This window comes from Ischnura elegans, chromosome 7 (assembly GCF_921293095.1).
Source record: "Ischnura elegans chromosome 7, ioIscEleg1.1, whole genome shotgun sequence".
In the NCBI taxonomy this organism is placed as follows: Eukaryota; Metazoa; Arthropoda; class Insecta; order Odonata; family Coenagrionidae; genus Ischnura; species Ischnura elegans.
This window is the reverse complement of record NC_060252.1, coordinates 64,186,001-64,204,435: the sequence shown is the minus strand read 5'-3', so window position 1 is coordinate 64,204,435 and position 18,435 is coordinate 64,186,001. Positions and strand designations below refer to the sequence as shown.

The 18,435-nt window shown below is 40.5% G+C and overlaps 1 protein-coding gene across 1 annotated transcript in view; it reads left to right on the top strand.

Annotated features, from left to right (window-relative positions):
* Positions 1–263: 263 nt before the first annotated feature.
* Positions 264–18,435, top strand: part of LOC124162937 — a 44,439-nt gene continuing 26,267 nt past the window's right edge. Inside the window, exon 1 of the mRNA XM_046539693.1 lies at positions 264–463. The gene's annotated coding sequence lies outside the window, so the exon portion shown is untranslated. The remainder of the gene's footprint in view (positions 464–18,435) is intronic.

Below are 18,435 nucleotides of genomic sequence, written 5' to 3'. Positions count from 1 at the left end.
TACGACTGTATTTTTTGTTTCAGGCATATATCATATACTAGATTATTTTTGTTTTCTGGATTGCTTTTGTGCTACTTGGAGATAGCGGGAGGATGACACGGTGTCGAAGTGACTCGCGGAACTTCAGTTTCGCGGAAAGGGTTATCACCATTATCGTGAGCCAGCTTTTCTCCTCCCCCTGTGACGAGGCCGACTAGTCACTCACTCAACCCCTCTCCCATCCCGGGCAATGACCTTCCTATCAATCCGAGCGGTACCTGCAGCCTTTGCTCCTCAGGATTGACTTATATTGAGGAGCCGTCCTCCGGCCGTTACCATTTCCTTCCTTCACTTCCTCTCGGTCGCGGGTCGCTGTCTGACCTCCTCCGGACTTCCATCCTGCCTTCCCAGCCTCGCCAGGAGCCGTCGCACCGTCCGCACCCGAGTCGCCGCCGGTCACAGGTCTCGTCTGCGCTGAAAGCATGTAAGTCACCATTTTCCCCTTATTCGCTGTGTCTGATAGTTCAGTGCATCGGACTATTAAAAACCATGAATTAAATCGCTGTCTCGTTATTGAGAATACGCTCCCCACCAATAATGTTGCGACCGCCAATACGCATACAGTTGATTTAAACAATGCTGCCGGTCCAAAACTTGCTATCACCTGCTATAAATGCTGTTGAACACCCTGGCATTACGAACTCCATCTTTACATTTTGAAACTGCTCTACAGCTCACCACGCAAGTTTCATATTTAGCATATTCATTCCGGCCGGTTATAGGATTAAATGAGATGAATATCTCTCCTTGCAATTTAGACAACAGGAAATGTGAAGAAACTATCGTTTTAAATCCCTTAAAAAACCAGCTTCGAAAACGTGGCTTGATGACTGTTATATCATCTGTTCGGAAATCAGGAGATCCGCGAAAAAGATTATTTTATCAACCATGTACCGCGAAATCCTCAATAAAGCATCAGGGGATTCGGTTGCCTATCTCGATTTGCACAATGTTTTAGAAGTTGATTTTCCAGCGAATTACCACCTTAGGAGTGAGCATGGAAACTTCCGATAGGCCATTTTATTTCTACATATATTGCGGAATAACCGGGAAAAATGGCAATGTATCCGGGAAAACGGGGATAAACTCCATTTATTATGTGTGTGTGTGAGAGCGGCCACCCTGCACCCTGAAGGCATTAGAGTGACCTCTAGTCCTTCGTGACACCCCTGAGCAAAAACCGCCGAGAGACATGGCGGCGGCACCTGCCTCGGGGCAGGGGACAGCTGTGCACGTTGAGTGTGCCCGGAGGGTGGGGCGAAAGGGAGCACTTCCGGTCCATTCGAAAGGGGTTGAGAGGGGCGTAGCGCGCGGTACATACGGGGGAAGGGGAGGGAAAGAAAGGTGGCTTATGGACGGACGGCCACTGTTTCAACGTGACGTCACGTCCATTGTTTGCTTCAACGCAAGAGGAGAGGCAGTGAGGTGAATATTCGGGACGAGGAGGCGTGGGTTAGTGTGGACCCGACTGTCGAGACTTCAATTGAGAGTAAATTAACCCTAAAGGCGAAATAAAATGGATTAAACTACTTCCAGCTAGTGGCCATTCATGCGTCCAGGCGAGCGGTGTTAAACAAAAAAGATTACACTGCGACTAACCTCGCAAAATTAAAATGCTGAGGCTAACCCAGCAGCACCTATTTAATTTAAGAAAAATCTTCACTATTTTTTTATAAAAATCAATTTACTTTTAAAAATAATTATACTACGGAAATTTAAAAATGCAAGCGAGAAATTTATCAAGCCAGATGAAGCGACAGATTACAAGTTACGATATACGAAGCACAAGCTAGTTAAAGTTGCTTGTTTCACTCTAAAAGAGCTTAAAAATATTACAAAATGACGAAGAGCGAAGAAGGAAGTTCGTTCTCTAAAGAATCTATTAAGTTAATTATAACATGGAAAATGAGGATTTTGGACGAAACTATCAACAGCACTTCAAGTATGACTTCAAACGAAGTATTTTCGCTATAACAAGCATTTGGAAAGGACCGATTTTGAGAAAGACTACACAGGATAATCTCGAATAAAATTTCCATAATAACATATCCGCCTATCCATAATTTTATTATGATACCGAATTATCCTGGGCATAATTATAAGGCTAGGAGAAAAACGATTTTTCGATAATACACTGAAATAAATAAAATACTTTGCATTATTTCTAGAATATTTGGAGAAAATACGGAAAACTTAGCTGTTTTAACGCAACGATGCGTCAAAACATGCTCTACGATGGAAAGAAAGGACATAAGCAGCACAGGATAGTTAGCGCCTACGAGAATCGCACATGAAGTCAGAGTGAACTCAACTTTCTGAAAAGAACACACAATTTGTGAAACATAACGTAAACACAAACAAAGTCGAATAGTGTCATAAAAATCACTTGTCGGCAAAATATTATTCATTACTGCGCGAAGAACTTCCACATGATCTCCCACCTTCGGACGCATTAAATGCTGTTCACGCAGTATCCTCCGGAGAATGGGTGATTCATTGAAAAGGTTCTACAGCGAGCGCGGATTCGAAAAAGGTTCTTTTTTCTTGCTGATTAGATCATTCTCGGCTATATCTAACTCAAGACCTCTTGCACCGTTCAATATACGGCAGGGCTTACTTTTAATTAATGTTCAATAACGTCCACGACACAATTACGTTACGTGATTACGTTAAGTCACCATTAAGTTGTTTATGCCAGCTAGTGATACATTTAAAAGATTATGATATGCATTCATTCCTTAGTAACGCTCGCGAAAATACCTCTTAAATAAAATATCTCTTGCCGTTGGGACAAAATAATTACCTCTTACCTTTGGAAAACACGGCGGCGCATAATGCCAAAGGGGTCGCCGTCATGCTTCAACGAGGGTCGGCAAGAGGAGAGCCTGGATTGAAGGGGGGTGAGTCAAAACTTTTGGAGGGTGTCCGGGTGCGGAAAAAACTTCGACGGAGTGAAGTGATGGGGGTCTGCTCTCACAGTGAAGGCCATCACACGCCCATACAGGGGGGAGCTTACATTCATCCACATTGAAAGCAGCAACAAAACTAACAAATGACGTCGGAAAAAACTTCTCTTTGGATACTTATGGAGATCTACATAAGAATTTCCTTAGTTTCTCTGTAAATGCAATTTAGATATAGAAACGAGGGGGGTATGTGTGCAAAACAAGAGGGAGGCGCTGTGAACAATTTCAATAAATATGTGGCGATATTTTCTTCTTGTCCTAAACTAAAGATTCCCGATGAATGCATTGAGATATGATCCAAGAACACGAAAAGAATATTTTTTCTAAAGACAGTTTCCTCTCCCAGCCATAAAAACTCCCATGAAAACAAAGAAAGTAATTGCATTATATCTATTCATCTTAAGAAATTAGGTGAAGACTGGAGAGATAGGTGGTAAAAACGAAAAATTTTAATGGCTTACACAGCGTAAGTAGCCGACATTGAATCAGCATGGGCAACCTAGGACCGAGGTGTGAGGCAAGGTTGTCCACTATCGCACCCACTCTTTAACGTGTATGCGGAGGAGATGGCAAGGGAGGCTTGGGACGAGTTAGAAGTGGGAGTTAAAGTGGGAGGATTGACGTTTGAATCAGTGATGTTAATTGATGACCAAGAGTTGATTACGCAGCCGGTGAAAGAGTAATGGGCCAAGTAAATGTGATGGAAAAATGCACGAGGGATACGGCATGAAAATTAATCTCAAGAAGACCATAGCTATACGGTTCAGCAAAATCGAGGAATATCAGGTTCAACATAGAAGTAAATGGGCATAAACTTGAACAGGTGGAAAATTAAGCTATTTGGGGAGCATATAAGAGGATAAAGGGGATGGCTGTAATCAGGCAGAGAATTGCGTTAGCAACAAGGAATTTACGAATAGAAAATAGCTCATTACAGGACTGAGCTGTAAAATCGTAAATAAAAAGCTTGCGAAGAGCTTGATCAGGAGTGTAGTGCTTTACGGAGCGGAAACCTGGATACTGAGGAAGGACGAGAAAAGACTGCTGCCCAGAAAAAATTCAGATATAGGTGTAGAGAAGAATGGATTATCTGGTTTAGATAGTGAGGAGCAAAAGCAAAGAAGTGCTCTACATGGTGGGCGAGGAGAGGAAACTTCTGAAGAAGATACGGAGATACATGGTCTGGGTACGGCGAGTACTAAGCGGGGAAGGGATGCTGGAAATGGTGTTCTGGGGTAGAATTTTAGGTAAATGATAAGGAGGGAAGATGAAACTGGGAATTATAGATAGAGTGGATTGGAATAGTCCCTGTTATGAACTGAAGAAGAAAGTTCCATTTAGGAGGAAGAACTTTAAGTGTAATTAGTAAAATGAACGACTAAAACCTACCTCTACCGGTAGAGTATCCATTGCTGTGTGTTCTCATACACCCGTGCTTGTAGGCTATAGCAACCTCACCAGCAAACCCACAAACATATTCATGTTAAACTCCATTTTCCGAATCAAGAGAGGGTAGACATGCTGAGGAAACTCGCCACATCTGAAATATGATAAGATATTTCGGCATTAATATAGTCACGCTCCCTTAATTGCTGTTTACAAGGGAATATAAGTTATTTTGACCAAACTGACGATGGGCTAATCGTTGAGATCCATGGAATTATCGATACTCCCGGTTTAAATGAGACAACAAGGGGAGAAATAAGAGAAGTTCATCGATACGCCCGACAAAAAGCGATATATGGCTTCCAGGTGTTCATACAATACAGTGCAGTTGTCATCTGGTCACAGGAAGTGAGTGCTTCTAAATAAATTTCCCCATTAGTCTAACTCGTAGCCCCGAGCTTACGCGCATTCCCGAAATCAAATGAAGAAGAAAAATTAACTACTTTTCCGGGATTAAGTTCAAAACCCAATATATTTTTCCAACTCAATGATAAAATTTAATTCATGAAGGCTACTATGAAGCTGCAAGCGTCTAATGCAGTCTGGAAAAATTGATGATGATATTCCATGACTTGTTTATAAACGTATGGAAAATCTCCAATTTCACTCACTGTGTTCACAATATTATCTCAAACCAAAATTATGATTACTCACAGATAATCAGTACCTACTCGAGGGGGGACCAAACATAATCGGACGGAAATTGCTGCACACGTAACTCTTATATTTTAGGCTCCTCCAACTAGATGGGAATTATTTCATAATTTCTGAGTCAGTATGCGAAACGGCGAGGCTTTAGACGGTTGTAGCGAGCCCCTGTGACCATTTACATTCGAAGAGTTTTTTTTATCTCTTCAATTTATGAAATGGCCGATATTCGAGAACAGCGAGCAGCGTTGTAAATTTGTTCTCTGCTCGGTGAAATTTATTCGGACACGGCTAATCTTTGGTCTACAGCTTAATAAGAACACGCCTTAAAAACAGAAGAAGTGCTAGAGTAGTAGGTATTTGGAATTCAAACGCGGCAACATGTCTATCGAAGACATCCAACGCCCGGGCCAGCCTTCAAGGTCCAGAACTGATGAAAATGTGGAAAAAATCGTGCCCTTGCGCACGATTATAAGAGGCGTATTATTTACGAACTCGCTGAACAATCTGGTCTTTCTTTGAGTTCACTGCGGTGTATTTAAGCTGAATATTAGTAAATGAGACGATTCGCGGCGATATTCATCCCCCGTTTGCTGACTCCTGATGAAAACGCGGCTTGTGATGCTGCTTGCCGCGACTTGAGGTTTTGGTAAAAAAATTGCATGCACACCAAACACCCCTTATTTTGCTACCAGAAAACATTTTCTGGACGGGTAAGAGAGACTGTTAAAATATTCTCTCATAGTTCCTTCCCTTGATATAACATATACGACTTACAAACTCGGGTGTGCATGCGCAACCGTTGTAGCCTAGCAACTAGGGATGCAGAATAACAATTCAAAATGAAAGTATTCAACACACTGAAAAATATTATAATGTCTGTAAAAGCATTATAATGACCTAATTACTGTATCCAGCGACAGATTTTTCATAAATTTCTTTCCTTCTTTCCTGTCATTTTTATCAAAATTTCTGAGATAATTACAGAAGAATAATTAAGAGTTAAATTTTAATTAATTTTCATAATAGATAATTTGGAATTTTTAACTTCTTCAGACCATGACTGAGTGAGCGTCAAAGGAATTTTACAAACCTTTACATTAGAGTGGTACAGAGCTGTTTATTGATATTGTAGCATCTTTGATTATGTACCTCATTTTATAAGTATAATTTAAGGAAAAATAAAATTTAAATCCATTAGAATAGAAGATTTCACGATGAAATGTTTAAAAGTTTTGTATCAATTGGATAGTCAAAACTTCACCACAAACACACCTACGGTTGTGTTAAACTTACGTCGCCGAGGAAAATACAAAAAAAGATCCACTCATCGCCTGATCTCAACCTTACGGAAATGAATGTGCAAAGAGACTACCAGAGAAATTATCGAGCCCTGAGATTACTGGGATGGTGGTATTTAAGGTGTATTTTTCCGTAGTTACGGGGTAACCTCGCGTGACATCGTCCAGCAACCGATCAACATTTATCTATACAGATAAACGTTTGCAGGCAGTTTATCCAGCTGTTTGAGAGAAATTATAATAACCTCTAAAGGAAAAGGTTAAAGAGAGCCTTGGGCAAGTTGGATAGGGAGGAGAGTATTTCTGGCAGATGGGGAAGGGGGAGAGGAGAATTTCGGATGCCACTGGACACCAGAATACATTATTCCATCTCTTCATTAGCATATAATGCCTCCCGGCTGAACAAATAGTCCTCAGGCAATTGAATTATGCATTTCATGCAGCTTAGTACACTTACAATGGACCGCATGGCCTAGCAGCTCCATTTCTTTTAAATACCTGTGAATAAAAAACTCCGTGATTCAGTGTTGTATTTTATGGAATATCTAACAAGTTCTACAACGTGAGTGGTGTGGAAAGATAACGATGTCGCTCATTGGAAAACCATCGTACTTTTTGTTCTCGATTTTTTTTTTAACTGTTATAATTCTCTGTAAATGTGTGAGTGTGAGACTTCCAGTCAGAAATTTGCTTCATGTGGCGCTTTAAAACAGCTGCTTTTTCAATATTCTTATTTTCTTACTGAAATTGATGTAAAAATAAAGAATTCATAGCTACGTTGAATATAAAATAAATATCTTCCATCAAGATAATTCAACTACCGGCTGAATTTTCATTTCATTTTCCAATTTCATTTGTTTCTTTCATTTCCGCTGGTGAGATACTCAGGGAAATGGAAATGTATGGATCGCACCCATAAGTTTCACTGCATCAGTGACTTGAGATTGCTCATCACCGACTGGCCTCCATTAATGCTTCGAGCGATAGGGCCCTTACGGGGCTGGGAGGGGCTCGAGGACGGGAAGCGGGTGGGTGGCAGCAGGTGGCGGAGACCATGGAAAGAGCGGAGATGTAAAACGGCCGACGAGCGGTGAGAAGCTGACGAAGGATACGGGGTGGCCGCCGGAGGGAGCAAAGGGTGAGAGATAAGTGTCTCCAGGAGCGAGGACACGAGGAAGACACGCCGTGGAGGAGGCAGAAGAGAGCGTGTACTACCTGAACCTCTTACGTATAGACCAGACCGCGCCGAATGTGGTGGCGGCGGCGCGCCGACGCCATGCTGATGCCATGGCATGATTTGGGGAACTTTTGGAAGCGCCAATTATCATGCTAACTTTATTTCGAGTTCCCTTGATGACGAAGGACAACGATCCTATAGTAAAATTTACTTACATCTTTATACTTATACACAACTTACTTACAACTTTATACAACTTACGAACTACCTCTAAGGGAGGAGGAATCTAGCGGTCATCGTAAAGTTTAAAAAAGTGACCCGTGAATTTCCAATCTTACCCTTAGTGCCTAAATAATCAAGGGGGCCATTACAGCTAGATGTTTTAACCGTTGGATGTAGTTTGTAAAGCGTCATACGAGATAGTTACCTACGTCATCAAGTGAAGTCGAAATCAAGTTAACTTGACTATTGGCGCATTCAAAAACGCTCCAAATCGCCCTTCGGAGACCATAATAGAGATAACGTCATATGGAGCTGCAAATTGGGCTCCAAGACAGGAAAAAAATATTCTGCGAAAATACTGAGTATGTATTCTATAACTGAGTAAATTTTAGTACATTCACTGTGAATATAATCTGTGCTCGTTAATATGAGCAGATTCGGCGCCGGCGTCGCGTCGCAGCTTAGATTAGTTGACGATGCCGGTGACGGCGGCCAGAGCAGCGGCGCACAGGTCAAGTAATAAGAGGATTGAAGGGACCGAATCATTCTCGTTACAGTTTCCTACGAAAGAAAATGGCAATACTTGAGGCGGTTCATTTTCCAATCATTCTTTAATGATCCTATAATCATTATCGCAAGAAAAGTTCTATGTGAAAGGTTTAGCCCAACATTTTATCTCAATGAACCTTGAAACTTTATGCTCGCTGGATTATTACAAGATTATATCCGAAATAGCACCTTCCTCAAAGAGGACGTAGCCGGCAAACCAAAGTCTTTCATTGTAAAAATGGTTGATTTCGTACTAAACGGATGAAAATAAAAGTTGATAGCATCTTCTCCCCAACAAAACCGTCGCAAGAAGAGTCCAATCTGGATAGTTGCGGTTTACAGCTCGGAAATATCTACGGAAGAACGGAAGACGAGCAAAGACTTGAGATGGGTATGTGAGTGTGTGAGATGTGATGAGAGATGTGGGAATAAAGAAGAATGGAGAAGGTGAAGTGAACGCAGAGGAGCAGAAACGATGAAGTGCTGGACATGGAGGGTGAGGAGAGGTACCTTCTAGATAAGATACGGATGAAACAGAAGGTTTGGATGGAGCAAGTAATTAGCGGGAAGGGGATATTGAGAACAGTGTTTGGAGGGTAGACTTCTCAGTAAAAGAAGTACAGGAAGGAATAATAGGATTTTTTAGATAGAATGAAAGGGAGTAAGCCTTATTGTGAATTAAAGAGAGAAACCCACGAAGGAAGGGATGACTACCAGAATACATCTTATATACTCCATAGAAACCAATTCAATCAGTAGAACACTTCATAATACGTAATAATAACTAAGTATTAGTATACAGTCTTTTTATCACGTATAACCTTCATAATTTAGAATTCTTTGATAGCTTTCAGTATGGCTATTAGTTTTAAATACCTTCTGTAATCCCAAAGATAAGAATAATAAAGAATTGCGTCTGCTCTATTTCCTTGAGGGTTAGCTTTTATGATTATTTCCTGTGAAAAGCAGCGACTCCAATGACATTATTTATTTGTCAATTAATGTATCTATATTTATTTCCAATCCCCAGAAAATAGCTCATATTTGAGTTTAACATCGGTTGTTCTAATAATTAAAATTTTTCAAATTAAAGTTTTGCGTTAAAATTCAAACCTGTAAGTTCTCTCTGATAAATGGGATGAATAAGTGTCAATTACAATTTTATGCTACATACTTATTTTCTGCTCGAGCATAGCTTGAGCAGCTTCAAAATGTTTTTGATCTTCCAGTAATGAATGGTGGAATACTCTGAGCGCGTTCCGCGTGAAAATGTTTCAAAGGTATAACTGAGGGGTTCATTATTTTCGGGTTAATGGGTTTACTATGAATGGAATCCGGGTGAGGAACAGCGGGAGAAAAATAGCTGACACTCTACACGGTTAATTTTCTTAGTCTCTTGGGAAGAATGAAAAAAAATACACACGGCCTGTCATTCTGTCAACAGGGTGGGAGGAGGTGGGGGCACAGCGTCTCTCTCCGCCACAGCTTCGGCATCGTTTTACGCCCTTTCCCGTTTCTATTTTCCACGATCGGGAGAAAAGAAGGCCGCCGGGAGGTTGAGTGTGATGATGATGGTTTTCGACACTTAGTCGCCTGCCCGTCTGTATGCTTCCCATCCCAACTCCACCCCGTTCTCGGACAAATGTCTCCCATTTCAGGAAGAAGCGTTTTTCCTTCCTCTCTCTCTCTGGCGGCCTTAATTTTTTCCGTCGGGCGCACGCGTCCCTACGTCGGCCACCCACTCCCGTTCAGAGGGCGTGACATATGCGCCTCGTCCGTGATCGGAAGCACGGCTGGACGAAGAGAGAAACGTGCGATACCCACGAGCGGTGCACGCGCCCGCGCCTCGGAAGCGAAAGAAATAAGGGGGTGGGGAGGGAGGGATAGTCCTCAGAAAACGCCCCTTCCGAGGAGAAGATGGTGTCATCTTCCGTTAAAACACAGTCTGTACGTAGAATAGACCTGCGCGCCGCCGCACCACGCCACTGAAGTCGAACCTTCATCGGGCTGACTGTAGCTGCACCGCCGTCATTGTAAATTGGCGTTCATTCAGAATTATGCTGATTTGAAGTTATCTCAAGTGAATGGTTTATGCCGCCACCAGTTTCATGCATATAACAATACAAAATTATCGACCCAGCCGATACTTATGAAATGATCTCGATGCCCTGTCCTAATGTCAGGTGAAAAAGCAAGCTCCTGGGAGGCAAAGATGAGCAGCAAATAGTCGCCCGACCCTTGAAATGGTAACTATGTAAGGATCTGCTTTTTTAGAAAGCTTTTTTTGTGCATGACTGCTTATTTAGAAAGAAAGCGATAAAGTGAAGAGACGTGCACGCGAGATATTCTTGATTAAAGAAAGCAAGAAATGTAGCATTAAAAAAATATTTTCGATTTCGATTCGAAACTTCCCCAAAGGTTTCCGTAGATGAGAACTTTCGCTTTCAATCTTTTCCATCGAGTGAGCAAAATGTGAGGGAAGGTCACTGATTCCATTTCCATTGAATAGTTATATAAAAGCTTCTAACGTCTAACAGAAGATGGAAGCGAATTATGATAATTTTCATTGATTGATCACTAAGCACACCACATATTTACCACGAGAATCACTGCAATTCAATCACAAACATTGAAAATGAAGGAGTTCTCATTGATGCTTAACTAAATACATAACTAACATATGACAGATTTTTAAAAAATTTTGTTTCCCTTTTGATTCGAAAAGATTCAAAATAAAATACCATGAGAGAAAAAGGGTTTGTGTTTGAATCTGCCTCAGAGTTATCAGAAATACCCAAATTACACCCCATTGGAAAGCATTCAGTCAAAATACGGAATACTGAAATATCGTCCCCACCAGCGCCTCCGTAATTCCTTCCGGCACACTCGTTTGAAACACATTAAGGACTAAAAGGAGGCCAATATCCACTTGAAGATTTGCGTAGAAACCCGGGTCGTAAGACTGCCATTTTCTTTCGGCAAAAGTGATTGTAATTAATCTATTTATGTGATCGATTCATCATTATTTTAATTTATTTATACGCATAAAAATTAGCAGCCAAGGCAAATATGTATCCTTTATGGAAGCCTTCGCCGATATTATTGAATCTGCCGTCTTAGAACATGGATAACTCACAAAAATGAATCCTCTAAAGTGTGATTAGTCGCATTTTTAGCTCTCAGAGTTAATTCACCTTACAATTCTGGAATTAGCACGGAAACGAGAAGAAGGAAAATGCAAGCTTTTCATTAATCTAAACTTTTTTCCTTAAGTGCAACGGCCCATATATATTACCCTCGAGATCATCGACAGTCACTGTGTTTGGGCTGCTACATGCATTTATAGCACACCTCATGAAATAAGCACGCCAAATTAGATATGTATCCACAGAGGAAAGACTGGGAGCGTGGTAGCGTAGTGGGTAGGTTTTTGAGGTACTGACGAAAGATAATGGTTTCAAATCATCGATGGCTCAAAATCCGTGGGAAGCCTTCAGAGTTTCCAATAAAAATCCTTGTATTGCGTGGTGGACCAGGAAAATGAACTGACTTTCGAGGGTCCTTCCTCTTCCTATAGATTTCGGCATCACCTTCTTCCTCCATTTATTCTTCAGTCACTAATGATTTTTACTTAAATTTCTTGTTAAAGCTTCTATTAAACAAGTTGGTAATAAACCAACCATGCTAATCACCCCCACCGTTTATTTCATCTCAATCCATCTTACCTACAACCCATTCTTATCCTCAGCCTTAAAAAAAAAACGTAATAGCCACAATGATGGCGGGGTAGCGTCCGCAACAAACGAGAAGTCGCTGATTCGAAAACTTTCTGGGTGAAAATACACCACCCAGGGCATGAATTTTGGTGATTACCAAAACTTTTTAAATATAAGACCTGCATTATCCTAATATCGCAATACTAATAAAGACGTAATTAGTATTATAATATAAAATATAGTAAATGTCAATTATTTTTCCCGAATATCAGCCAAATATGAGAACCCAAACTAGACGCATTCATTTATTTGTTTCTTATAACCTTATAACTCCCCAACCCGAAGAAAAAATATCGAAAGTGGGTCCTAAATGAGTAGGAGATCTATACATAACTTTAAATTTCTTTTCCAGGAAAAAACCCTAATTTTCGTTATCATGGGTCCTAAAATCAGGTTTTGATTGTATTGGTTGGGCAATCGGAAAATAAAATGACGGGTTTACCGGCATTTATTTTTGGCTTAGGTAACAAGTTAAACATACTGCTTCCATAAGAAATAAATTTCTATAATAAATTAGTAGAGAAATTATTAAATGCTGAAAATGTCGATGAAATAAGATTCAGATTAAAAAAAAACTTTTTATACATTATCATTTGACGATACTGGATATAATTTCATTTGCATCAATCATGGATAAAGCATAAAAAGACAATAATAAAACCGAAGTAATACGTCATACAAAAAGTATGATAATGAAACAATAGGGTGAAAATGTAGCAATAAGCAAAAAACGCAATACGGCTTACCAGCCGTATTTCCGATGCGAATCAAAATATATTATACAAATAGTATTATTGCCTATTCCTAACAATTATGAAAAAGGCTATTAAATGCTGGCAGCAATTTCATTGTGCATTATTTGAAATATTAGTTCAATGCAACATCAATTCAATGTATACTAGGTGAAACCGCATCATAACATTCAAGTTTTATGCTATTGGAGATTACAGGTTCCATTGAATATTGATAGCCCACAGTGTATATCAATGAACACAGGGATACGATGATACCATTAACTACTCAAAACTGGGTTCTGTTGACTGACAATGAGTTAAGTCTACGGAAACCGTTACGCTCACGATGAAGCAAATGATACTAGGATACTTTTACACCTTTCTAAAGATCCTGACCAATTTCTTTGGACCACTTTCAGACTTCCCACTATATAGACAACTGGTTTCTTCACCATCACGCTCCAATAACCATGAAAGGCATAATATTTGAACGTAAAATAATTACTCGCACGCTTCATAGTGAGCAAAAACGCGTGCATTTCACGGGCGATCGACCCACGCACCCACCCAACCAAATACCTAAGGCCTGCTGACACCAGCCGTGAGGGAGGCTCACAAGTGACCGTGTAAGGTTTCACTCGGGCGGAAGAAAAAAGTATCCACACACGCGCGCGCACCACAGATGGAAGGCATGTAGTGAGGCGAGGCAGGGGAAGAGATGAACCTGCAACATCATCCCCGCAGAGAGAGTCGAGGCAGCAAACAACCCGCACAGGGGGGAAGTGGGTGTAAGTGGATCCTGGCGGGGCGATGATAGCGGGGGCGGGTCTGCTGAGAGAGATCTATGGGATGGGCAAAGGGGGGCAATTTGCAGGGAACGGACCGCCGGCCGGCCGTGCGGGAGCATGGGTCCCAGAGGGCGTTGCTGAGGCGGGGGTGTGGGGAGGAAAGAAATGTGCCGGGTGGCATTCAGCGGGCAACGGAGGCGGGGACGCCGTGGAGTACGGCAGGAGGGGGGGGAAAGATGCGCCGCCATCTCGGCCTCACGTGCACCGCACGTAGATTGCTTGCCCATTCATTCACCTGAACCGAAGCAATCAACTCGTTAAGGAAACAATAAACAGTAAGAATTAAAACTTTCAATACTTCTCGTAACGATTTATCCCAGGCAGTGGAAATTCATTTACCTTCACCATCTTTGAGGCTTAATAAATCGGGGATTAATCAACAAACAATACTGGACTACAATAACACCCATTCCCAGAAGAAGTGTACGCTACCCAGGCGGGACTCGAACCCGTAACCTCCAGATCGGAAGGCGAGGTCTTCACCCCTCCGCCACTGAGGCCGGCTGACCCAATAAAAAGTAGTAATTAGCATTTTGAACTTTATAGAGAATTCATAACATCCTTTGCTGGGTTATATCCCCTAGTTACGGTTGACAAGTAAGTTGGAAGTTGGAATGTTGTCGGTGTGAAAAGAAGTTTTGATTCAAACATATTTTATCACTCTTTGTTTGCGTTTAATATAGTTTATTTTTTATTCTTAATGTCTTATAGCAGCGATTATTCAAATTTATCCATCGCCCAAAATAAAAAATACCCCCTTGCTCTACAATCAAGGCACTTAATTGTCTGGGCACACCTTCTGGCGAAAATTTGGGGCTAAAACGTGAGATGGCTCGCCCATTCATTTGCATCAACTATCAACCCACTCGATTAAGATATATTGATCAGCGGTACCTAAAAACACATATGCGAAATTATGACTGAAAAACATCGCTTGGAGATTCCCGCTACGCAACGACTTTTGATTCCGCTTTCTGGAAACTGCTGCGTGGTTGTGTTTTTTACACTGCTTCTTCTCCCGTCCCGAGGGCGTATTCAGGTTGGCGTTCAGCAGAAGAAGGAACAACCACGTGGAAGCTTCTCGAAATCAGAATGACATATTGAAAAAAAAAAAATCCCAAGGCATTTTGTACCCAGATCCCTTACCTCCAGTGCGCCAGATGGATAAGCTACCACAGGGAGGATTACAGTTCCGTGTATCCGTGACTTTCCCACACGTTTACGCTTTTCTTTAACAGTTTAAGAATAGAATGGCATCATAGTTTATTATCATTGATCTGCTCCACACTCTTACTGTTCTGAAGTTATAGAAAATAGAAGATAGAAGAATATATCTGCGCCAAAAAAACCGTCATTGCACCCAACTTTTACCGTGTACCTACTTTCTGGGGGCTCTACAGAGCGATATTGGAGCAAAATCAGAATTTCCTGCTGGGAAAAAAACCAACGGGTTTCGTACTATGAAGCTTTTATAGAAAATTTCATTAAATAAGTTATATGAAGTGAAAGCACTAGGCGGTGAGGAAATTTAGATGATGGAGAGATCAGTGAAGAAGAAATATACGTTTTAAAAATATGAATGGAATTTAATCTGCTACATTACGTTTGAATATTCTATGTAACTTTAAGCTTCAGTATGCAATTAATGACTGTACATTACTGATTTTTAATTGCGTTCCAAGTTCCATAGAAGCCTCTAAAAACAGCTAATCCGCAACATACGGTTGGCAATGCATTAAGTAAGGACACCGATTTTAGCCTAGCTTTTCAACTTTGCGTTCCAAAAGATAAATCTACTGTTTTCACCAAAAATTGGATTAAATTAACTCGGTTTTCTGAAATATCGTATAATTCATCAAAGGATGAAGTTCTTAGATTAAAAAAAACAAAATAAAACATTTTCCATAGATGTTAGGAAATATATCATAAATTTGACGCCACTTTTGTTTCGCCAATTTCATTTTCATTGGTTTAAACATCATGGAGAGAGAAAGGAGAAAGTTGGGAGAAAGGATAGAGTTACGAGAAAGAAAGTATATGTTCCAAATTTGAATTAATCACGACTAACTCTCTAATTTTTGACAGGTTGCGAAGGTGAATACTCCATTGTGACAAGAGGCTGCTAATATACCGCTGTATTAGGGAATCAGACTCTCTCCCTCAGAGATATGGGTGGGAGATGATTTTTTTCGTCACTGGGGGAAGACTGGAGGGAGGCATCCACTCCATTCCGAGGACAAGGATCTTCCGGGAGACGCGGGAAGTTTCGGGCAAGAGGAAGCGGGGAAGGGCGGTGAAGAGTGCCTACGGTCACAGACGACGCCGCCGGCATCGCCTTAGGTTGCAAAGGGGAGCGGAGGAAATAAAGACACACGTGCCGTCGCAGTACGTACGTGAGGGCATCTTGGGATCGTCGCGACGGCTGAGGAATGACGTGCTTTGGCTTCCTATCAAATTCGACCAGCCTTTCAGATTGCAATACGCCAACCATTTACTTCGCACCTGGTCCCCAGAGGTAGTATCAATTTCACTGCCTTAGTTCATGCATACCCTCTCCCATCAGCGCGACGCGTTGTTACATTTGCTTTTACTTTGTATAAAATTTTTGTAGAAAAATAATAAAATTAAATTAACTTAGGTACTAAAATACGATTGCATACGGGCCATTCCATGCGAATTTAATACGCAAATCAACCCGACCCTCTCTGATTTGTTTTACATTTAGCATATAAGGTGAACTGATAATCAAAATTTTTGTATGAATTTAGAGGCCAAATTCATTGATCGGTTGATGATCAAAAGGTACCAAGCCGGGGGTCATTAGTAGAGGCAATGTGGTAAAAATTGTACGGCTACTGGTCATAGCTACAGGGGAACCACAAGCTATGACGGCTGCCACTCGAGTACTAACGACCCGTAACTTTCATAAACCTTTCGATCTCAAATATTGCAGAACTTATTTGCGTTGAGTGAACGCGCAATTATCCAAATACTTCCAGGAATAATTTAGTGAAAATGCAACAAGATGATGCAATACACGCATAAATAATTTGACAAACATATTCTTCGACTTTATCTATCTTCGACTTTAACTATCAAACATAAATTACAAAAGGGGATAGTGAATAAATCACTGGTGCGATTTTCTCTTTGAAATAGTATTTAATAGTTTTCTTTTATGATTAAGTATCCACTTTCAATGGAAGACATTTTTACCGGCGCGCCGGGCCGGTGAAAATGTCTTCAATTAAACCCCGCTGCGTTACAGTTGCCGTCGGGCCAGTAAGGTAAATTCCAAAGCTGGTGGAAGTGTCGTCGATGAAATTGGATAAGCAGATATTACAACACGCGGGAAATATAAGTTTGTCAAGTCCCGTTTAAAGAAAGAACATTCAAAAATCGGCTTGAATATGCTTGGAAATAAAATGCTCAGGGAAACTTTGTTAGGAACAACTCACTTAACCCGAAAAACCCGAAAAGTAAAGACAAAGGAAGACTTAGCAGAAATTCATAATGTACGAAGTTGGATCTCCTGAGTGGGAGATGTGAGAAAAACCGGTAAAAGCAATGATTCCATCAATATTCATGAGATTCATTCCGTTCGCTTCATCGAGGTAGTAGGTAACACGTTAGCAGACATCTTGCAGCCACTTCAGATATTCAAGTAAGTTTTAAAAGCTTTGCGGATGATTGAGCATCCCTTAATCTCTCCAACTATTGTCTACCGTCTCTGCCGGGTCATCGACTTAAGAACTTTTTTTAATTTAATATAGTTAAACGAAAGCTGTGTGTGATAGTGGAAAAAGGTTAATTATAAAAATATATAGCTCACTCCGTATGAGCCTGTTGGCGTGAGAAATTATTTCACTTAGATTTATGGATGACAATTTTAAAGCATCGGCCACCTCCAACTACCCCAGATATCTCAACAAAGGAGAAGTCACGTCGAGAGTTTTCACCAAAAATGTCTTAGAGCTTCACCAAGAGTCTTCACACGGAATCGTACTTCAACCCACTAGGCAACACGCTACCTCTGGTCCTCCCGTCGTAGCAATTAGCTGTTACAATTGCTTTTAATTTGTAAATTTTTTTAGAAAAATAATTAAAATTAAATAACGTATAGCTAAGGGACCGTAATTCCCTTGAATTTATTGGAGATCGGCCGATATCTATATTTATCAATAAATTCCTTCTAACCGATTCAATTCAATGCCTTTATGGAGGGAAAGGATATTTGGTTGCTAAGATGTAGTCAATTAATAGAAGCAGGACTTTTTCAGCTACATATTTATTAGCTCAAAAATTCGCAAAGTAATTTATTTATTGTATATTTTATTGGTTTTTTTCCCATCACGCTATTTATTTGCTCCTAATTATGATGCAGTATTTCACTTAAAAACCCTAATGATGCTAAAATACAATTTCAATACAAAGAATTGGCAAGTTAAAATGTATATAGATATCAACCTATCTCCAATAAATTCAAGACTATTATTAATTGAAAAAAGGTCAAGAAGTATTCAACCAATCCAGGAGACAATATGTAACCTAAAAGAATAGCACAATTTCCGTGGTAAGAGAAACCAGAGGCATGAGTGACGAATGAGAATCGAAATATAAAATACACTTTGTTGCAAGATTAAGAACCTGGATTTTGTATTGCAACCGTTTAAAGAAGTAAAGCAAAAATATTTTAGCGAGATAATGCATAATTTCGAATAATGATAAT